Source organism: Pan paniscus, chromosome 15 (assembly GCF_029289425.2).
Source record: "Pan paniscus chromosome 15, NHGRI_mPanPan1-v2.0_pri, whole genome shotgun sequence".
Classification (NCBI taxonomy): domain Eukaryota; kingdom Metazoa; phylum Chordata; class Mammalia; order Primates; family Hominidae; genus Pan; species Pan paniscus.
In genome coordinates this window covers 49,208,095-49,231,334 of record NC_073264.2, presented here as the reverse complement: position 1 = coordinate 49,231,334, position 23,240 = coordinate 49,208,095, and positions in this window count along the sequence as shown.

The window sequence follows — 23,240 nt, the reverse complement described above, 5'->3', positions numbered from 1 at the left end:
TAGTTGAAGAGTGTTTAGAATTAAATATCAAATATGTAAAAATTATCGGCTGATTTAAATGAAGCCAATAACATTTATTTTGAGAAATAAAGCTTGGTATTTGGTCTTGATATTTATATTTAAAATGGAAATATGCTAAAATAATCTGCATTCATCTCATGAAATTTTGGAAATATTTTATAAATACACTGCTTAATATATGTATTTTGAGTAGAAACATAGTAATTTTATATATCAATCTGCAAATTCTGAGGAGAAAAGTAAGTGAAGAATATGTGATATTTTCAAAATTAAAATTGAATATATTATAAGACATAAACTTGATGTATAAATGAATTTATATGCTAAACCTCTCTGGCTACAAGTTTTTCACATATGCTCATAGCTGAACTCATTACTATCTACTGAAAAGCCTAGAGAAAAAAAAGTTGAAACAAATAAAAATGCTGTCTTTCTATTTTTAATGTCACTCTCAAGTTTAAAAGCAGCCATGAGGTTATAACTGCTATCTTCATTTCTGGCCTTTAATTATTCCCTTTTTTTTTTTTTTTTTTGAGACAGAATTTCGCTACTGTTGCCCAGGCTGGAGTGCAATGGCATGATCTCGGCTCACTGCAACCTCAGCCTCCCAGGTTCAAGCGATTTTCCTGTCTCAGCCTCCTGAGTAGCTGGGATCACAGGTGCACACCACCACGTCCAGCTAATTTTGTATTTTTAGTAGAGATGGGGTTTCACCATTTTGGCCAGGCTGGTCTCGAACTCATGACCTCAGGTGATCCACCTGCCTCGGCCTCCCAAATTGCTAGGATTACAGGCCTAAGCCACCGCGCCTGGCTTAATTATTCACTTTTAATTAAGCAAGAAAACTTATTTTAATTAATGAGCTCAAGCTTACAGAAACAGTGTGAGTTTTTTCTACAACTTCCAATCATTCACCAGCAGACTGATATAGTCTGGTTTTATTTCTGATCTCCATGGCCTAGTTCTACCCAAGACATACACCTGCTTCTCTGGAATTCTAGGTCTGATTTCAGGTTATTTTTGTAAATGTTGATGAAAATCAAATGTACTTGAGTTGAAAATAAAACTCATATTTTTCCATTCAAAAATATTTATTGAACTCCCTACTCAATGCTATGTACTACATGAGAGATTGGGAATATAAATGTAATATAGATATCAATGATGTATGCAAGATGCTTAAGTTCTGCTGGGGTGGGACACAGATGAGGAGAGGGTTAATCATCCCTACTTAAGAAAGGAAACCGGGCTGAGCAGAAAATAAAGTTAATCATCATCCTCATTTTTCTAAATGCACATTATATTAGGCATGCCATTATTTTAAAACAACCATGCCATTATTTTAAAATCTCCATGGTAGAGATTTGTTGTGGTATATTCAAAAATTACCCAAATGACAGCACAGATATGGAAGTAAGATTTATAGCTTAGAGAGATAGCTGCTGCTTCTCATAGCAAAAGTGAGCACGCAAAAATGTAAAGATAGGATTCATTAGAACATGCAAATATTTGTTTCAGATGAACCACTATAGGAATAAAAAAGACATGAGCACTTACAACCTGTGCCATATTCAAACATTGACATTTTTCCTCATTATATGTTTCCTTTCTTATAATTTCATATGTCAAAATTTCATAAGTTAATATATTGCAAGATGTGATTATGTCAATGTACTATTTAAAGAATTTAACTTTTTGGCTGGGTGCGGTGGCTCACACCTCCCAGCACTTTGGGAGGCCGAGGCAGGCAGGTAACTTGAAGTCAGGAGTTCGAGACCAGCCTGGCCAACATGGAGAAACCCCATCTCTACTAAAAATACAAAAATTAGCCAGCGTTGTGGCAGGCGCCTGTAATCTCAGCTACTTGGGAGGCTGAGGCACAAGAATCACTTGAACCTGGGAGGTGGAGGTTGCAGTGAACTGAGATCAGGCCACCACACTCCAGTCTGGGTAATAGAGTGAGACTCAGTCCCAAAAAAAAAAAAAAAAAAGGAATTCAACTTTTTTCCTTATAATTTGTGTGCAACTTTCTAGGTACATTGGGAAGAATGCAGTACAGGGACTGGAGAGACATTTATACTAAGAGTACACCAACAGCTGAGAAAAATTTAAGTAAATGTAGACTGGTTAGAACTAATGTTTTACGGCAGGCTTCCGCTAACTTAGGTGACTTGATGTTCATTTGTAGTTAAGTTCTTCCTTCCTGAAGGTATTTCTGCTGTAGCTCACCAAGGAATCTGTTTCTACTTGATCTATTATTCTTGCCTTTAGACTTATGGAAACATTAAGAAAAATGGTTCCATATCGTCATCAAAAATAACTTGTTATTGGGCGTGTTGGCCTGTGCCTGTGGTCCTAGCTACTAAGGAGGCTTGAGGTGGGAGAATCGCTCGAGCCTGGGAGGTAGAGGTTGCAGTGAGCCGAAATCACACCACTGTCTCCAGCCTGGGTGACAGAGCGAGACCTCATCTCAAAAAATAAGAAAAATAAACTTTTATTGTCAAGTCTGATTATAAAGACAATATATGTTTATTTCAGGAGATTGGAAAATACATACACACACACACAACAGGAAAGCCACCAAAAACTCATAATTTTTAATACTTAAAGATACATATACTTACAACTTAAACAAATATTTTATCATATGTAGGTATATATATCTGTGCATATACACATACGTTAATATTTATGTTTATAACTTTCAACATTAAGAATATTACTAAGAAACTAGTCGCTAAATGTGAATGATGACAGAAACTACATATTCTTACTTTCTAATCTCTTTCTAATTCTTGTTTAGTTATTTATTTTTGTTGCATTTCCCTAAATCTAGTTTGCAAATTTCCTCTTTATCTTTGGTTTATAGAACATTGTCCTTGGTATGTTTAAATTTTCTTATGCATAAAGTTGATCTAATTAGAGTTTTCTGACATTTTTTATGGACAATTCTCAGCCCTTTTGTTTTCCTCAAATATTGCTTCCGTTCATTATCTTTCTCCTTTCCCTATTATATTTCCATTACTCATAGGTTAGATTTTTTTTTAATTATACCACACAGCTCTCTAATACTGTCTGTTTTTATTTTCCTTTTTTGCCATAGTTTGGAAATTTCTAATGTCTTTTCTTTGGGTTTACTAATCCCAGTCTTTGTTAGTTCTACTCTGCTATTAAACCCATCCAATTTGTTTTCAGTTGACATATTTTGAAGTTTTAAAATAGACAATTGATATATTTAATAGATTGTAACTCTTGACATTTTCAACATTTTTTACATTTACCCCATTTTTCTCTCACTGTCATTAGTATGTTAATTTTTTATTAATTTTAACTTTTGTCTGTGATCTACAACATACAGATTATCTTTGTGTGAATTACTATAAACTATTAAATGTGTCAAATTGTTCTGCTTCTTTATATGTTAAGTATTTTTATTTTAATGTTAGATATTGAGTATGAAATGTTTTTGAGTTTCTGGATTACATCGCCTTCTTTACCTACTGTTGCTCTGGCATGTAGTAAATTACCCCTAAATCTCTTGGAACATATCAAGACATATTTTCAGGCTTAATTTGGGTGGATCTAATTTGGTTCTACCTAAGTAGCGTGTGGTCCTTTCTTAAAGGGTTTGGCTCACCTGGAATATTCACTAAAATGTAGAATATTTGTCTGGTAAGAACTCTAATGCTCCCCCAACACTGTATGGCCTCTATAACTTCTGTTTTACCCTTGGCCATCCAGCAGCTGTTCTTGTAGTACATATACACAGATTAGGGATTTTTAAGGAAGCCATGAAATATTTTCACATTATTTTTGTGCTCCTTCTCTGCAATGGTCCCTTAAATTTCAATTGCTTCTCTACCACCTGGTCCCTTAAATTTCAATTGGTCTGATAGTCCTGAACTCTAATCTCTGCTTCCACTGCCTAGCAAGGTTGCTATTCTCTGCATGGGCTTTATTTTCTAGCACTAGTATATTTGAAAAATGCCCTAACTGAGAAATCCAGGGTCAATATAGAGTTCGTGCCTAAAAACAGTTGTTTTATATATTTTGTTCATCTCATAATTATTTAAATGCAGGAAGCTGAAGTTTAATATCGGCAGTACTACCAGAATTTATAAATATTTAAATAAAATCATTTTAAACTCTTTATTTACTTAAGTATACCTTGAACCCTTCAACGTATTATTCTGTGAGGGAAGTCTTAAAAAGTAATACCTTATTAATAAAAAAGGACCAACTTTGGTACCTTCATCTGACTTCTTATATTAGATAAATGACTCCTAACTTTAACTGCAGGTTAGAATCATCTGATTAGATTTTTAAAACTGGATGCCTAGATAACACCCTAGACTAATTAAGAATACATTTATGGGGTCAGATCTAAACATAATTAATTTTCAATACTCTCCAGATAATTGTAATATTTATTCAGTGTTGAGAATTACTCTTACAGATGAAACACACTGATCCATTTAGCAAATTCACAAATAATTTTTGAAATATGGCCTTAAACTGTCTAAGGGCAGGGGAGGAGAAGTGTACATAATGTATACTGACTAAAATCAAATGCACAAGTCTTTTTGTGTGTGTTCCCAGTTGCCAAATACTTTATTTAAGTGCCTCAGTATTGAGGAAGAAACACAGAAGCATAATCCAACAGTTGTCATTTTCTGAACAGACAGGAAAGAGATACAAAAGAAAGAAGAATGATAAAATAGAGATTAGCAAAGGAGTCAAGGTGAAAATAGGAGATGGATGTATGCGATTGGATGTATGCAGTGTCAAATACAAATTGGGTTTGGGGTTAACTATGGGTGCAATAGTGGACCCCTAATCTTGTGAGACACACTTCCTAATTGGTAGAGATTTTATAAAATTTAAAGAATAATAACTACTAATTATTTGATATCAAATATCTCCATATGTCATCTCTCCGTATACACTTTATTAACTCACTTATTATTTGTAGATGAATTTAAATGATTTGTGAAACAAAAATATAGGCAGCATCCTTAAAAGGAGTATTCCTCTGCAGCAATAACATCATTACATGGCTGGCGTCATTTAAAAACAACAGCTAACCTCTTCCGTGATTACGACCTAAAAGATCTGAAACAAAAGTATAAGGAACTTTTCTTCTACATATAATTCACTGCTGTCGTTGCTAAAATAAATAACCCATAAGAGAATATTTTGATACATAGTCAATGGAAAGTAATCATGTTCAATTTGATTTAATACGTCTTCCAGCTGGCTCCGTAATTCAAATGCAAAATCTCCAACTCAGAAAAGGGTTGCACATTCATTACATACTTTGAAGGACTTTAAGTCCAAAGACCATTTAATGAAAACATGGATCACAGGAATCTATGTGCAGTCATGTGTTCTGCTTTGAGAGACAAAATGTGATGGGAGGCTAAGGCAGGAGGATTGCTTGAGGCCAAGAGTTACAGAACAGCCTGGAACATAGGCTCGTCTCTACAAAATTAAAAAAAATAAATAGCCATGCATGATGGCTGCACACCTGTGTTCTAACTACTCAAGAGAATGAGATGAGAGTATCACTTGAGCCCAGGAGGTCAAGAGTTGCAGTAAGCTATGATCATGCTACTGCACTCCAGCCTGGACAACAGAGGTAGACTCTATCTCTGAAATAAATAAATAAATAAATAAATAAATAAATATGAAGAGTAACGTTGCCATGAACAAACGTGTACACTGAAAATTATAAAGATTTTAGAGCAACGAGAAGCTTCTGGAAAAACTGGAATAATTAGGGGAAAATACCAAGAACAAAGTTTATTTGAGTAGGACTTTTATTTAAAAGACTTTTTTGCAAGTCATGCTGAAACACGATCTTAAAAACCTACCTAAATATCTTCACTAAGTTTGGTGAGCCAAGATTAAAATCAATTTTCATTCATTTTTCAGGTTAAAACCAGCCGTTTCAACCAGAATCAACACAGTATATATTTATATATGTTAATGCATGAATAAAGGACTAACTATATCTTTACACCCTTTTAGGCTGTGAAATAAAAGCCAAAATATGTGCTATTTACTTACCCATCTCCTTAAACTCCATAACCCAATTAAATCTAGCTCTTCTTCATTTGATTCATTCAAAAATATATTCATGTTATATTTTCTGTCATTTGGCCACTGCTCTGGGATAAAAATTAAAAGATAAGAGTTTCTCTTCTCAAAATTCTTACTCTCTGAAATGGGGAACAGAAAAACAACACATACAGTAGCAAAATAGATTCTCTATTTAAAACAGTCATAAACTGCTATTGGCTCAAATAATAGAGAAAAGAAGGTTGAGGATGTGTAGAATTTCTGAAATAAAATGCTGGAGCTGAAAGAGGCATAAAAAATAGGCAAACAGAAAGACTGTTGAACTGTTTGAAGAAAAAAAAGAACTGTGCATAATCTAATCAGTGAGATAATACAGACTAGACCATTCAAGGAATTGTAAACTTCATATTAAATTAGGGTTAGGGACCTCCAAGGAATGATGAAATCTTAGCTGGAGAGATAAACAATGCTCAAATCTTAAGGAGCTTGTATACTACACTATACTATACTATGCTATACTACACTACACTACACTATACTACAATATACTATACTATACTATACTATACTATACTATACTATACTATACTATACTATCTATACTATACTATACTATACTATACTATACTATACTATACTATGGAGTTATACTGTATTACAGAGTTTCATATGCATCCTACGTATAATTGGAGTCATTGAAGAATTGTAAATAGATGTATTAAAATCATGAAATTAGTGTTTAAACGTATTTACACAACCAATTCTCATTTCAGCTCTAAAATGTAAAAAGCTGGGATGTCATTATCTTCATTCTTACAAGGACGACAACAAAATGCTGAACAAGCTGAATATCGGTGATGTTCTTATACATATCAGAAATGTTTGCAGGATAAATCGTCACCCTAAAAACTGGAAAGACAGAAGATAGCAAATTGCAATCGAAATGTGCTTACCTGGAGCAGAAGCATCTGGATCCACAAACTGAACACTTACATGGTCATTTTGAGACCTAGAGACTGAGCTTGTGCTAGTGTTAACTGTAAGAAACTCCTGGATGTCACAATCTTAGGTGGCTCCAAAACTTACGTGGATTTTACTTCAAGGAATTCCACCAGGATTTCACATACGCGCGCCAAGAAAAACTGTTTTTTTGGCTCTGGAATGGGAGCAAGGAGGGGAAAAAAAGAATTTTGAAATAGGCTAGAGCTGTATCAATGATAAAGACCTGCTCTCAAAGAGAAGTAACTTACCCAGAGCGGAATCTTTCATAGGAAGAGAGGGAAATATCCAGTCCTCAGCCTCATCTGGTGTTCCTGTCTCACATAGCAGGTAGGGAGCTATAAAGCACCTGACAAGTCGCAGCCTGCAGCACATACCTTCTGAAAGACTAGGGTTTAGTCAGATTTTAGAATGCTTCCCCTCCCCAACAAATTACCAATATCAAAAACGAAAGAGAGGTCATCATTACTGATCCCATGAGCATTGAAAGGATATTAAAGGAATACTATGAACAGCTCTATCCCCATAAATTCCAAAACTTTGATGAAATGGAACAATTCCTTGAAATATGTATCTCTATGGAAGTCACACGGATGATGAGTAAGTTTTGTGGCTGACCTAGGAAAAAGAAATATGGATACTATTGCTTAATCTGGGAAATAAATTAGGGGGACCTCATAAAGCATTTGCTGAAAGATAGGTAGAAATTAACAAGAAAAAAGATTGAGGACATTTTGGATTGTAAACTGTAGGGCCACTATATAGAAAAATGTCACATTTCTACCTATTCCAGTGATATCTCTGTTTGATTCTATATATTCCAATATCTATTCCAATGATCTTAAACTTCAATTTTTCTCATCCACTGACTCCCTTGGTCATGTTATTGGCTCCATAATCTCAACTTCAAGCAAACTTTTCTCTGATTACACACTCTTATCTTCCTAGCTCATTTCCTCTGTACCTCGACTTTCACAATTCTTTGATTTCTGAATCTAGAATAACATATTTAGAGAAAAACTTTTAGCAAGATTCATTCCAAAGTTTTAACGCTCACTTTTTTGTCATTCTTACCGTCACCATCTTTCCCCTTAATGTTCATCCAAAATGACTGCCGGCATTCTTAAGGAGTTCCACCTCCACCAAGAGTCATCTGTGTATCAATCATTGCTCTACTAATTCCACATACATGTGGAAACATGCTACAAACTTTTCACAGTGTTACACGTCTTAGCTTACGGCAAATACACTCATCCTTCAAGTTCTTGGCTGATTAGTGACTAAGTGGTACATGAAAAACAGATTTATCCCACCTATTCCATGTAAGCAAAAATTAAGAGAAGCTAGTCAACATTCTTAAAATTAATTTTCATTAATGTTATTCTAATTAATAAGAACTAAAGATAAAAGTAAAGACTTTTTCCATAAAATCATTTTCAGCTCAAAATGGAGTGTTAGCATTTTAAAAAATACTTTTATTAAACTAAAAATACATAATTTGATACTAATTTCCAGTTTATATTCAAACCCATTGCAGGTAATGAATTTCAGAAAAGAAATGTTTTTAAGTAGGAAATCCAATTATATAGTCACATACAAAATATGATTTGAAAAAAAGAACTGAGATGAAGTGGTCTACCAAATTTTAATTCAGAACTAATCATTCTATTTGCTCCACTGTCTCTTGCATATCCCTCATTCTCCACCACACTGTCACCATGAAAGAATTAGAATACAAAGTTTTTCGATACTGTATCTCCTATTTGGTAGTCTCAGGTTAACATTCCTGGGTAAATGAAAAATTGTCTATTACAAATTTGATGAGAGCAGATAAAAGGAATTTAAGAAAGATATTGAAAAAATGGCCTGCTCTTAATAAATGCTGTGAGGATTCTTACAAAACAAACAAACTTTTTATTTTGATTATGCTTGCTGTATTTCTCATGATTCCCTCCAGGAGATTCAGTGCATAAATAAATTTGTCCATAAGATTTTTTCCATCCTCCCAATTTTATGCTAAAGGCACCTAATTTAATATATTATAGTACAATGGTATTAGACCTGTGCGTTTAAAGCAATGTGTTTCATTATTATTTTATAAAACATGAATCTATTTCTGTGACATTCAACAGGCTAGATTTGGGGTATATGTATTTATTCACACAATAATCTTAATATTAAAAATTTGGGTATAATTAACAATAGAGTTATTTTAATGTAAAATTTTATATTAAACATTTAGAAAAATATGTTAGTTTTTCATATTTCTAAATACTAAATTTTTAACTCTTTATTTCAAGAATAGATTTTTTGAGGCATACTTTAAAACTTTTTCTGAATATGTATTTATGATATTTATTTCATTCAAATATGATATTTAAGTATGGTTATTATATTTAATTTCAAGCAGCATTACATGTAAATTTGTGAACTTACTGATGCTTTCATCCACCACACTAACTCTTTGGCATTTTAAGATTTAACACATATAATCCAACCCATTCTGAAGAAATGTGACTTGCAAATGTGACAAAGCAGCCATGCAGTTTATAATTCAAAAACATTTCTAACATTCTGGTGATAGTTAACATCATCAAATAGATGACTTTTGTGCCATTATGGTATTCACAAATGTGGAGACTTTTATTTTGTGGTCTATCCTTCTCAAATGTCAAAATGTACTATTTATTCAAATGCCTGCTGGGTGGTTTGCTGTCACCTCAAAATGAAAAAATGCACTCATCTCATTCCAAATCTGTTATCCTTTATGATCTTGTATATTGTTAATGGCAACATAAATTTCCTAAATTGCATTCTCATTCCTCTCCTTCATGCTGTGTTAAATCCGTCACTAAGTCCTATAGAATCCTGCTACAAAGTGCCATTATTGTTGCCTCTTCCTGAGATTTTTCTGTGAGTTCATTTTCTCCTCCAAGTCTTGTTTTTTATCATTAACTAACAATCTCTTTCTGGATGTCTTGATTGTCCACCCATAGTGGAAGTTACTGCATCCTAAACTATATTCAATACTGACTGTAAGATGAAGGAAGAAGAAACACCTGCCAAACAAACAAACAAACAAACAAAACAAAAAACAGGTGGCCTCCAGAAGCTGGAAAAGGCTAGGACCTGTTGCTCCTTTAGACCTTCCAAAAAAGAACACAGCCCTTCCAAAACCTTGAATTTAGCCCCATGAAACCCCTGTCAGACTTCTGATCTAAAAAATTATAAAATTTAGTCACACGTCTACGAAGAACTTAATTCTGCTAACAATCTAAAACAGAAATCCCAAACAGCCTCTGGGAGAAAGAAACAAATACTGCCTTGTTGACACCTTGTTTTCACCCTGGTAAGACCCCCATCAAACTTCTGACCCACATGAGTGTGAACTAATACATTTTTGTTGTTTTAAGATTCCAAATTTCTGACAATTTGTTACAGCAGCAATAGGAAACTATTGCCATGACAAAAACAGACAAGACACTGCTAATACTTCATCGTGCAAAATTTTTGTGTCTATTTCAGCAGCACAACATTAAGAAGATGCATGATTTCCCAGGATAATAGATATTAGACATTGTATTGAATTTTTATTGCTGCATAACAGATGATCACAAATTTATGACAAAGTTGCACCCATTTCTTAAGTTATATATCTTTAGCTCATTATTTGGGAAAACGTGTGGTTGGGTTCTTGCTCAGGATTTACAAGGCTGAAAACAAGGTGTTGCCTGAGCTGTGTTATCTTTTAGAGGTTTGTATAAGGAAGAATCTGCTTCCAAGCTCATTCATTTTATTGGGAGAATCCAGTTCCTTGCAGCTGAAGGGCTAAAATTATCATCTTTTTGCTGGATATCTCTATTCTTGGAGTTCACCCACCTTCCTTGCTGCACGGCCCCCACCATTTTGAAATCTAGCAGTGGAGAGGTTTCTCTACATTGAGCCTCTTTCACTGTCTTAATCTCCTCCACTAGGAAGAGCCCATTAATGTCTCAACTGACTAGTTCAGGCCCACAAAGATAATCTTCCTACTTTAAAGTCAGCTAATTTGGGAACTTACTTACATCTGTAAAGCCTTTCACAGCAACACCTCGAGTACTGTTAAGTTGAATAACTGCAGAGGCTATATATATCATGAGGCAGGAATCTTGGTGCCGTCTTATAATTCTGCCTATACTCTATCAAATTTCTAGAAAAATATATATCTTTTAAAATTTCTTTGTTCTTCTCATGGGAATTGCCCTTATGTTTCAGATTTTAGCAATAACACTTAATGTTTGGTCCAAGAGTCCCAAGTATCATCCTTTTAAAAATATGTACAAATTTAATATTTATGATGAAAGTAAATGTGTTTACTATATTGCACTTAAAATTATGAATATATGTTGACAAGTTGTAAATTCTAAATGTCACTTGCATTCAACACGTAAGAAATGCCTCGGCTTTGCTTATTCAAATGGCAGATGAACGAGGCAAAAATAGTTTTGTGATAGATATAAATGATAGACACAGATCCACAATTACTGTCTCTAAAATCTCATTCTTCCTGAAGTCAAGTGGCTCTGAACAATGCAATAAACATTTAGGCTGATAACATTTTCTTCCTGGTCTGCCCTCCATACAGATAAAGGTATATAACCACAAGAGCATGCAACCAGGGAGTCAGCGTGTCAGACAATCTTTGGTTCTCTAACAGAGAATGCAGTCAACAGTAATGATGTCAGCATTTTGACCCAGCAGAGGAGACAATTTTCATTCACATGCATTAGTGTGAAGCATAACCTGGCTATCTGGAGGAAGATTTTTCCCATGAAAGCAGTCTTAATATGACTCCACATAATGTGCAGGCTTTGAAAAAATAATTCCTGTGGGCTAAATAGTGTTTTAATCTGTTGACAGCATTTTAATTTTGTCCTTCTGAAGAACCTCTGAAGAAGACCCTGTGGAGAGAGAAAGCAGGTCAAGAGGAAATTAAAAGTAGAGATCTTACTTTTTCACAACTAGGATAAATCTGTTAATTAAGCCAACCCAGAAAAATGTAGGCAGTTTTTAACTTACAAACTGCTGAAAGTTTGCTATCAAATAAATTGATTAGCAGTACCATAATCAAAAGCTCTGGATTAGTAGTTAATTTGTGGAATCAATTAATAGAAGCATTTATCAAATATATTTGCCTCGAGAGATGACAAATTCATTGCTCTGTGTTCCTGGAGATAAGAAACCTTGGACTCGGAGATAGGCAATGATTCCTAGGGATATGGCTTTTATATGAGTTTGTTTTTTCCTGATTTCTTATTTCAGGAAATGTGTTCTTGAATATCTGGACTAATTTTTCCTTTTTGTATGTATAACATTAATGAATGACGTGTAATTTTTTTACCAGATAGAATATTTTTCACATTAATTTATTATACCATTCTACTAGATTATACTGTTCTACTAGGGTCAGTTGTACTTTATCATAATTAAGACAACATTTTAAAAAATCATTTTAATGTATTATGAAGCAACATAAGCAATGCCACATTTCTATTTAATGCCAACCTTAATGCCAACCAAAGGAAGCTAAAACTACCCCGGAATTTTTGGACATAATACAAAAACAGATTCTCATTTTTGTGCACATAAATATCTCACAATATTTCAAAATTGCAATTGCTTTTTAAGTAAAAGTGAAGAGGAGTTTCCAGAAAAATTGACTTTTTAGTTGTTGTCAGTTTATTCTGCCTAAATAGTCCAGTCTCATATTCATACATGGTAACAGCTCAAAATGACCAATCAGGAAGTTACATCTTGGAATTGGAACAGATCATCTAAAATCAGGTTCTGCTAATTTTAAGGGAAATTTATTTTAACACAGACCTCTCTATTATACTTCCACATTATATACATTACATGAACTTTCTTAACTTACATAAAAATATTTATTAAAAATTGGATATTGATTTTTATTCCCAGCCAACCTGGAGTGACAGGGACTGACTTTATCTTTCTACCTGAAATGGCTTATAAAACAGACAAACTATTTAAAACAACAGTACAGTTTTTACTGTATGAACATTAGGAAATTAGAAATAGTGATCCCTGAGTGACAGAACACAAACAAGATGAGCCCTTTGATTTCACTAGCTTACTACCTAAAGAAAGATTCCACCTGCAGCAAAGATAGAGGAACCCAGGCAGAGCTATAAGCTGAGGAGCTGGAGCTGAAAGTCCTGAGTAGCCAAAAAGGCTGGAGTTCATACTAAAGAGTGCAGAAGAATGAGCTGCACATATAGAGACTCCAGGAATCTGCAGAGCATTTCTCTCCAATCTTCTAGTATATATAAGGATTCGAGGAAACTACCACCAAGGAAAAGAACCACTCAAAATAATCAGAGGGAAAAAACTGCAGAACTCAACATATAGCCAGCTATAGTACCAATTACTGCCACTCAGATTAGAAAGACTCAAAATTCACCAGGCATTGTAATATAGGAGTTAAAAGGAAATTATTTAGGCAGATAGTGAAAGTATAGCAGTCCTTGGTAAGGCTTTCCTTTTAATGAAAAGCAGTCCCCAAATCATTTTATTTTCTAATAGAGAGCAGCCAGTAAAATTGAGCTGCAGACATAGACAAGCAAGCTAGAAGATTGCACTGGTGAATGCCAGCAGTTGTGCCAATAGGAGGCTACCGGGGACTAGGCATGTTCAAGATGGTAGCTCCTTGTTCCCTTCTCTTTGCCAGCCACGTGTACAGTAAGGAGCAGACAACATGGCACAGGCCAAGTGGAAAGTCCATTTGCATAAGAAGATTAGGGTGGGATGGCCAGCCTTCCCTGTGGCTATGTAACATCACAATTGGTCCAATCAACCTGTGGGTCCTATGTAAATCAGACACCACCTCCTCCAGCCTGTTTATAGAATCCGGTGCACTCCACCTTGGGCTGGAATTTCCATTCGGGCATACCTCTCTCGCAAGAGAGAGAGCTATTCTCCTTTCTCTTTCTTTTGCCTATTAAGCCTCCTCTCCTAAAATCACTCCTTGTGTGTGTCCATGTTTTTAATTTTCTTGGCACGAGATGATGAACTTTGGGTATTTACCCAGACAATAATGCCGCTTCATTTGGATAGAGTACTCAGAAAGGTAATGCCTTAGTAATCAAAAAATTAGTTCTAGAGTACATGCTGTTCACATCACCTAACAATTCTTAAAAATAAAACCTGAAAAAATCAAATTGTATCTAAGTAACTTAGCTGTATGCTGGAATAAAGCTTAGGAATATTTATTAAAATAAAAATAGTCTAGCACTTAACAAGTTTCATATTGTCTGTTATTCAATAAAAAATACAAAGGTGTAGGACAATCCAACACAAAATAAGGAGAAAAATCAGTCAATTGAAACAGACCTAGAAATGACACAATGATGGAATTAGTAAGCAAGGACATACAAAGAGTTATTACAGATGTATAGTAATATGCTTAAGAAGCTAGAGAAAATATTAACTGAATTAATAGAGAAAAAGAAGATATTAAAACAGAACCCAAATCAAACTTCCAATTATAAAAACTACAATATTTGTGAGAGAAAATATATTTTTAGATGTATTGACAGAAGAAAAGATATTGCAGGAAAAATAAGATTGGTGAACCTGAACCCAAATAAATAGACACTATCCAAAATAGAAAGCAGAGAGGAAACAGAATGAGAGAAAACGTGAATAGAGTATCAGTGAGCTGTGCAACAATGCCAGGTTGTCTAATGTACATGGAATTGGAGTCCCTTCAAAGGGAGGATGGAAATAAAAAAGGCGAGATGATGAAAAAACTATGTGAAGAAATTATGGCAGATTTTATTTCCAAGTTTGAATTTTAACAAACAATAAGGCCACAGGTCAAAGAAATTCAACAAACTCTCAGTACAAGAAACATGAAGGAAACTACAACTATGTTGTATAATAACCAAAATGCTTAAAACCAAAGATGAAGATGGTATCTTACTAGAAGTTCAAGGAAAATGATACATCACTATAGATAACCCAGATAAGGATGACAGCAGTTGTCAGGATACAAATGCCAGATAGATGGTATTGGAGCAACATCATTAAAGAACTGAAATAAGTATGTTGAAACTGACTTTCCAAAGATTATGACGGTGAGAGAAATCTGATGTGGCTGCCTCCATCTTGCTTCTAGGGTCCTAGGCTGACTGTCTTTGCTCATTCCTGGGCATAGGCCAAGTTAACCATGGGAGGAATTTAGTTTATAATTTAACTTTGAAGCAAGGATGCTAATAGCCCCTCCCTAAAACAGTCCCCGCTTTGTTCAAGGGCTGAAACTGCCTTTGTAAGACTAAGGAAAGGCCACAAGATGAGTTTTATAGCACGGGCCTGAATTCTGATAAGTAGTTTCCATAATGCCTTACTGCCCCAGGATTCATGTGGCTAGAGGTCACAAGATTTGTGACTTCCCCAATTGCTCTTATAGATAACATCACTACTGTAGAACCTAGGATTGCTCTTCAGAGATGGTTTTCAGACTGATCCCACCCAGACTTGTGGCTCGTGACTCAACCAGTCCTGTGGCCCCCCACCTAGGGGTGGAATCAGCTCACAAGGTTGATTTTCCACACCGCTATGATTGTATCTCCAGCCAATCAGCAGCACCCACTTTCTAGTCTCCTGCCAACCAAACTGTCCTTGAAAAACCCTAACCTTTCAGATTGATTTGAGTGATGACTCCAGTTCTTCCTTGTGGCCAGTCTAGAACTAATTAAATTCTTTCTTTACCATGGTGTAAGTGAACTTGTTTTGTTTGTGAAGTGGGCAGGAGGAACCCATCAAGTGATTCCACTGTCAAAGTAGACTTTTGTACCATCAGAATATACTTTTCAAAATTTAAGGTAAAATAAATATTTTTCACACATGCAAATGCTGAAGAAATTCAACACCAGCAAAATTCAAATATTTTTTTTTAAAATGTAAGAGCTTTAGGCAGGAGAAAAATAATATCATGTAAATGACATAAACACTTCAATCAAAGGCAGTGATGATCAGATTCCATGAAGAACCAAAACCCAACTATATACTGTGTTTATGAATGTTATATTAAGCAGAGAGAAACAAAGAGATTCGTGTTAAATCAGAAGCTGGGAAGAGAAGGAGGTACTGAGATGTCACCCTACATGTACAGTTATACTCTAAATAGATAGGTGCATTGATAGACAGGTACGTAGATATATATATTCTAGCAGAAATAGTGTACTGAGTCAGAGACCAGAGCACATAGTTTATTTACTCAAAGCAAAACAGAATGGAAAGTAACATTATCACAATGGTCCCCCATACCTAGCACCCTGCAAGTGGCATGAAGAGAGGCAAATGGATAATCCTATCTCTATGGTAGGAGCAAATTACAGGAAACATAAGTATGAATCTGAGAGTTAGTGTAGAAGAGAGGCAATTGTTCTCTCTCCACTCCTGATAAAAGAAAAGAAACCTTTGCTTCCAAATACAAGTCCTCCTCTAGAATAGAGAGTATCCTAGGTTATCACCCTTTGCAAATCAAATAAGTATCTCCAAGAGGAAGGCAAGACTATTATCTTCCAAGTTTAACCTCCTTTGAAATATAAATGTATAAGAAGATAGTCCCTACATCCAAGAGAGACAAGGGAAGTTGTCTCTCTGTGAGTGTGTGTGTGTGCACGCGTGTGTGTGTGTGTGTGTATGTGTGTGTCTGTTTTGGGGTGGAAGATGGATATGGTTTGGCTCTGTGTCCCCACCCAAATCTGACGTTGAATTATAATTCCCAATGTTGCGGGAGAGACCTGATGGGAGGTGATGAGATCATGGGGGTAGATTTCCCTCATGCTGTTCTCATAATTGTGAGTGAATTCTCAGGAAATCTGATGGTTTAAAAGTATGTGCCACATACCGTCTTACTTTCTCTGTCTTCTGTTCCACCACGGTAAGATGTGCTTGCTTCCCCTTCGCCTTCCACCGTGATTGTAAGTTTCCTGACGCCTTCCAGCCATGGTTCCTATACAGTCTATGGAACTGTGAGTCAATTAAACATCCCTTCTTCATAAATTACCCAGTCTCAGGTAATTTTTTTTTCAGAGTCTCACTCTGTCGCCCAGGCTGGAGTGCAACGGCACGATCTTGGCTCACTGCAAACTCCACTTGCCAGGTTCAAGCGATTCTTGCGTCTCAGCCTCCCAAGTAGCTGGGATTACACATGTGCCACCACACGCAGCTAATTTTTATGTTTTTAGTAGAGATGGAATTTCACCGTGTTGTCCAGGCTGGTCTCAAGCTCCTGACCTCAGGTGATCCACCCACCTTGAACTCCCAAAGTGCTGGGATTATAGGCATGCACCAGGCCTCAGGTAGTTCTTTATAGCAGTGTGAGAATGGGCTAACACAGAGATCTTTGTTTATTTGTTTTTTGAGTGTTTAGACACAAATACTTCCATAATAAAGAAAGCAAGGGGCTGCAGGTTCAAAACTCATGCCTTTAAAGAGGAAATGTTTCTAGGAAAATGGAAAAAATACATGCAATGTCTTTAGAGCATATCAATTTCCATGGCTCAGTTGGCCAGAACTTTCCACGAATGCAGAAATGCAGGGAAAATTTGACTTTCCACATCAAAAAAAATGGAAAAAGATAAATAATGCTAACATTATTTCAATGTTAGAAAAAGTAACTTGTCCAGGCATAGTGGCTTATGCCTGAAATCCCAGTACTTTGGGAGGCCGAGGCGGGTGGATCACCTGAGATCAGGAGTTCGAGACTAGCCTGGCCAACATGGTAAAACCCTGTCTCTACCTAAAATAGAAAAATAAGCCAGGCATAATGGTGCACACCTATAGTCTCAGCTACACAGGAAGCTGAGGCAGGAGAATCGCTTGAACCTTGGAAGCGGAGGTTGCAATGAGCCGAGATAACACCACTGCACTCCAGCCTGGTCAACAGAGTGAGATTCCTCACAAGGTCAGGAGTTCGAGACCAGGCTGACCAACATGGTGAAACCCCATCTCTACTAAAAATACAAAAATTAGCCAGGTGTGATGCCACACACCTTGTAATCCCAGCTACTCAGGAGGCTGAGGCAAGAGAATCTCTTGAACCCAGACGGCGGAGGTTGGAGCGAGCCAAGATTGTGCCATTGCACTCCAGCCTGGGCGACACAGCAACACTGTCTCAAGAAAAAAAAAATAATAATTTTAGAACAAAAAATATTATCAAGAATGTAGAGAATCTTTTCATAATGATAAATAGATTATTTATTTTGGTGGCTACAATAACCTTAAATATTTAAACATATAAGAAAAATTCTACCAAATACAAAAAGCAAAAACTGAAAGAAGTGCAGGGAGAAATAAATAGAGCTACAATTACAGTCAGAGATTTGTAATGCCCTCTGTCAATAATTCATAAGGAAATAACTCAGAAAATTAGTACGAATATAGAATGCTTGTATCTTGAGACTTTGCTGAAGTTGCTTATCAGCTTACAGAGATTTTGGGCTGAGATGATGGGGTTTTCTAAATATACAATCATCTAATCCACAAACAGAGACAATTTGACTTCCTCTCTTCCTATTTGAATACCATTTATTTCTTTCTCTTGCCTGATTGCCCTGGCCAGAACTTCCAATACTACGTTTAATAGGAGTGGTTAGAGAGGGCATCCATGTTTTGTGCCGGTTTTCAAAGGGAATGCTTCCAGCTTTGGCTCATTCAGTATGATATTGGCTGTGAGTTTGTCATAAATAGCTCTTATTATTTTGAGATATGTTCCGTCCGTAACTAGTTTATTAAGAGTTTTTATCAGGAAGGGGTGTTGAATTTTATTGAAGGCCTTTTCTGCATCTATTGAGATGATCATGTGGTTTTTGTCATTGGTTCTGTTTATGCGATGGATTATGTTTATTGATTTGCATATGTTGAACCAGCCTTGCATCCCAGGGATGAAGCCGACTTGATCGTGGTGGATAAGTTTTTTCATGTGCTGCTGGATTCGGTTTGCCAGTATTTTATTGATGATTTTTGCATTGATGTTCATCAGGGATATTGGCCTGAAATTTTCTTTTTTGTCGTTGTTGTGTCACTTCCAGGTTTTAGTATCAGGATGATGCTGGCCTCATAAAATGAGTTAGGGAGGAGTCCCTCTTTTTCTATCGATTGAAATAGTTTCAGAAGGAATGGTACCAGCTCCTTTTTGTACCTCTGGTAGAATTCGGCTGTGAATCCGGCTAGTCCTGGGCTTTTTTTGGTTGGTAGGCTACTAATTCCTGCCTCGATTTCAGATCTTTTTATTGGTCTATTCAGGGATTTGACTTCTTTCTGGTTTAGACTTGGAGAGTGTATATGTCCAGGAATTTATACATTTCTGCTAGATTTTCTAGTTTATTTGCATAGAGGTGTTTAGAGTATTCTTTGATGGTAGTTTGTATTTTTGTGGGATCAGTGGAGATACCCCCTTTATCATTTTTTATTGTGTCTAATTGATTCTTCTCTCTTTTATTCTTTATTATTCTGGCCAGCTGTCTTTCTATTTTGTTGATATTTCCAAAGACCAGCTAAAAATCGTAAGCATTCCTATACACCAATAATAGACAGAGAGCCAAATCATGAGTGAATTCCCATTCACAATTGCTATAAAAGCACGTGACATAAAGTGGTGAAACAGATGCTCTCTTTCCTAGGGTTCTTTTTATTGATCCAAGTAATGCATGAATTGGAAAGATTGGTTGGAAAGTTACCACCTGCCTAAAAGTTTCAAGCCTGACACTGGGTTTCTAATCATCACATCTTCCCCAGTTGATCCCACAGCCTTCTTGGCAATACTCTGAAATATCACCCCAATAACTTAGGTTTAAAAAGAGCATTTTATATGTTTAATTCCATAGCAATGACAATAAATTGGAGCAATAAAACAGAGAGTGTCCAAAAATGATTGAAACAGACCAACAGATGTTTGGAGATAGAGAAAAGCAACTAAATCATTTGGCTGACTATTGTCTTTGAATGCTGGTTATTGTTTTTGGATTATTATTGTCTTTGAATGTCTTCACTTTTGTTCTTTCGGTTAAAAGGTCACTAAGTAATGTAAAATGTTCAAATCTGGCTTTCAGTGGATACCATACATACACAATTTTCAAGTTTTTTCAAACATAAAGTTTTTCTCTGGAGAAATTTTCTAAAATTTATCTTTTCATCCAGGATACTTAAGAAACATTAAAGTGCACAGTGGCATAACTAATAAGCCACTCATTACTCATACAAGTCTATTGCTTGGGCAATCAGGGTACCAGGTATTATAAAATTGCTTTGTTGGGGATTTATCTTACTAGGGATGAAAGTTTATGCAGCATTTTAAAATTATTTATAAAAAATAAATTTACGTGTCACTTTGTGTCTGCCAACATATTTTTCTAGCTCTTACAACCAAAGTACAGTCATAATGACCCAGAAATGCCCAGAAAATGTTCATTAAAATTGATTTTCCTGTCCAGCCATTGCCAGTGAAAATGTATGAAACACATATATTTCATTTAGAGGGCCAGTTTTCTTCTCCTGTAATGGAACATCCTTAATAAAGTGGTTTCTAATAAGAGGATGTTTTTAAAATGGGACAAAGCATAGGAGCTCTGATTTTTAACATAAAGTTAAGCACAAACTTTTGCACAGACAGACGGCAATTTTTTGAGTTTCTGGTTTTGAGTTCTAATATTTCAAGAGATGTGGAACATATTTCTACATCCAATAATTGCCTTATTTTCTGGTTTTAAAAATTGTGATGAGCAAAGTTAGAAATTAACTGATAGCTGGACGGCAAACTGTGGTAGTAGAAGACAAGAAGGAAAATAAATGATACACTTGTCATTACCTGGGAGCTTAAATTTTACAGATAAGGAAGAACAAGAGGAGTAAAAACAAAGGAGATTAACTATTAACGCTTGTAAACTAATTGGCATAATAATTGTATACATGCGTAGTCAGAAAGAAGTGGGCTTTGTAATTTTTTTTTTTTTTTTGAGTCGGAGTCTCGCTCTGTCGCCCAGGCTGGAGTGCAGTGGCACGATCTCTGCTCACTGCAACCTCTGCCCCCCAGGTTCAAGCAATTCTCTTGCCTCAGCCTCCAGAGTAGCTGGGACTACAGGCGCGCACCACCACGCCCGACTAATTTTGGTATTTTTAGTAGAGACGGGGTTTCACTGTGTTAGCCAGGATTGTCTCGATCGCCTGACCTCGTGATCCATCCGCCTCCACGTTCCAAACCGCTGGGATTACAGGCGTGAGCTGCGGCGCCTGGCCATAATTCTCATTTTATTTGTGAAAATCTCAATCAAGAAGATAAGGATGTCATAAAACCTCTAGTTGCAACATCAACTCAGCAATTGTATATATTCAGTGTGTAAATTCTTAGAGGTTATTTTAACTAGAAAGTGTTAACCTTCTTCTGATTGTCACTGCTATTTACCTACCACAACCGAAACATAGACATTACGTGGTAAGTGTGCTGCAAAGTATTTTGCTCTATGTTCACACCTATGCATATGCATTGGTCCTGTTTCTGAATTAAACTATTTCTGTTTCGTGTAAGTTGGTTTTCAGACAAGAAGGACCTGCCTGCTCAAAGTGGACTATAGGTGAGGGCTATAATGGAGGAAAGCTGTGAGGGCACCAAAGAATAAGAGGTGTCCATTTAACAAAAGAATTTGACTTACCTGATAATAGTTTTCAGGTGAACGAACTGCTTGACGCACCTCTCTCCAGTATTATGAAAGAGTAGCTTCCAACTGATCCATTGTGAGATTCAGTTACAGAAGACAACAACATAATGCTAGAAACTTGTGGTATTTTTTTCAACTTAAAAACATAATCATATTTCTTTATTGTATTTGCCCCAAGAACATCTAGTTTCAAAACTGAAAATAGCGAGGTGATGCCACAATTCTCCAGCATCTTCAACTGTACTCTACAGGGTGCTTGCTTAGAGTTTTAATCCCTGGCAGTTTGCTTTGGCAAAAAGCTCTAAAGACTGTGTGTCAGCCACAGAGCGTAATAGGAAAAGCGAATATGGTGGTTTACCAAATTAACAAGAACAGCTATCTTCCTTGACAGATTGCTCTATTTAATTATAGCTGTTGGGGATTGAGTCAACTGCTTGAGCAACAGGAAAAATCAGAGGGTCATTAAGATGGTCTATTAATTTTCTGCCATGGGTAGCTGATATCCATGATCTGCACATGAGGTGTGGCAGAACACTTTCCAAAATACTGGCCTTTAAAACTCTTATGGTATTTTCTTAAAATCCCTGTGGTAATTTAAGAAATAAGAAAACTTATCCCAAAACTTGCATTTTGGATGCAAAGAAAAAATAGTTTAAATTCATCCGGTAGAAAATTTTCAAAAATAAATCTGAAAATATTTTTTTAAAAGAAAGAAAATAAATTCAATATATTACTCTCTTCTGATAAAACTATTAACTGCTCTCACACTGAAAAAATAAAGGACACATTACATTCAACGACATGGTCCACCACTTCGTTGAAAAGACCACTTTTATAGACATTAAAATAAATGTTTGGGGGGAAAAAAAAAGCCCTCCACTGATTGCAACACAAAGAGACCAAAGAACTACCATAGTTGGAGTTATCACATTCTTTAAAATGCACTTTTGGAAAAAAAAAAATCAAAGCATTCATTGCATATCAGGAAAATCACTGGAGCTAGAGCTGTGATGGTATTTATTTGGTGACATTGTAAACTCTAAAAATAGCCTAAAACAACAACCACTTTGTGTAATTTAACAATCTGTAGGAACGTCCTCCAGTGCCCTCTCAGTGGCCTCAGAATGCTGTAAAGATTTCCAAGTCCTAGACACCAACATGGAAAAGAAACTAGAACTCGAGTTGGCAATTCATGACTAATGAAGGTTGTCCTAAAAGTTCTCAGACCTTGAACTCCTGGAATAAAAAGTTGTTACTATCTCCGTGACAGCACAGATCACTTTTCTGCAGACTGCGCTCAGAAGCTAGAGCTCTCTTCACAGATGCCAAGATTGGATAATTAGCTTTGCTAGAATTGAGGATTGAGAAGGGAGGCAAATATCAATTTAAGGGAACTTTCTAATGGATATGTCTGCCTGT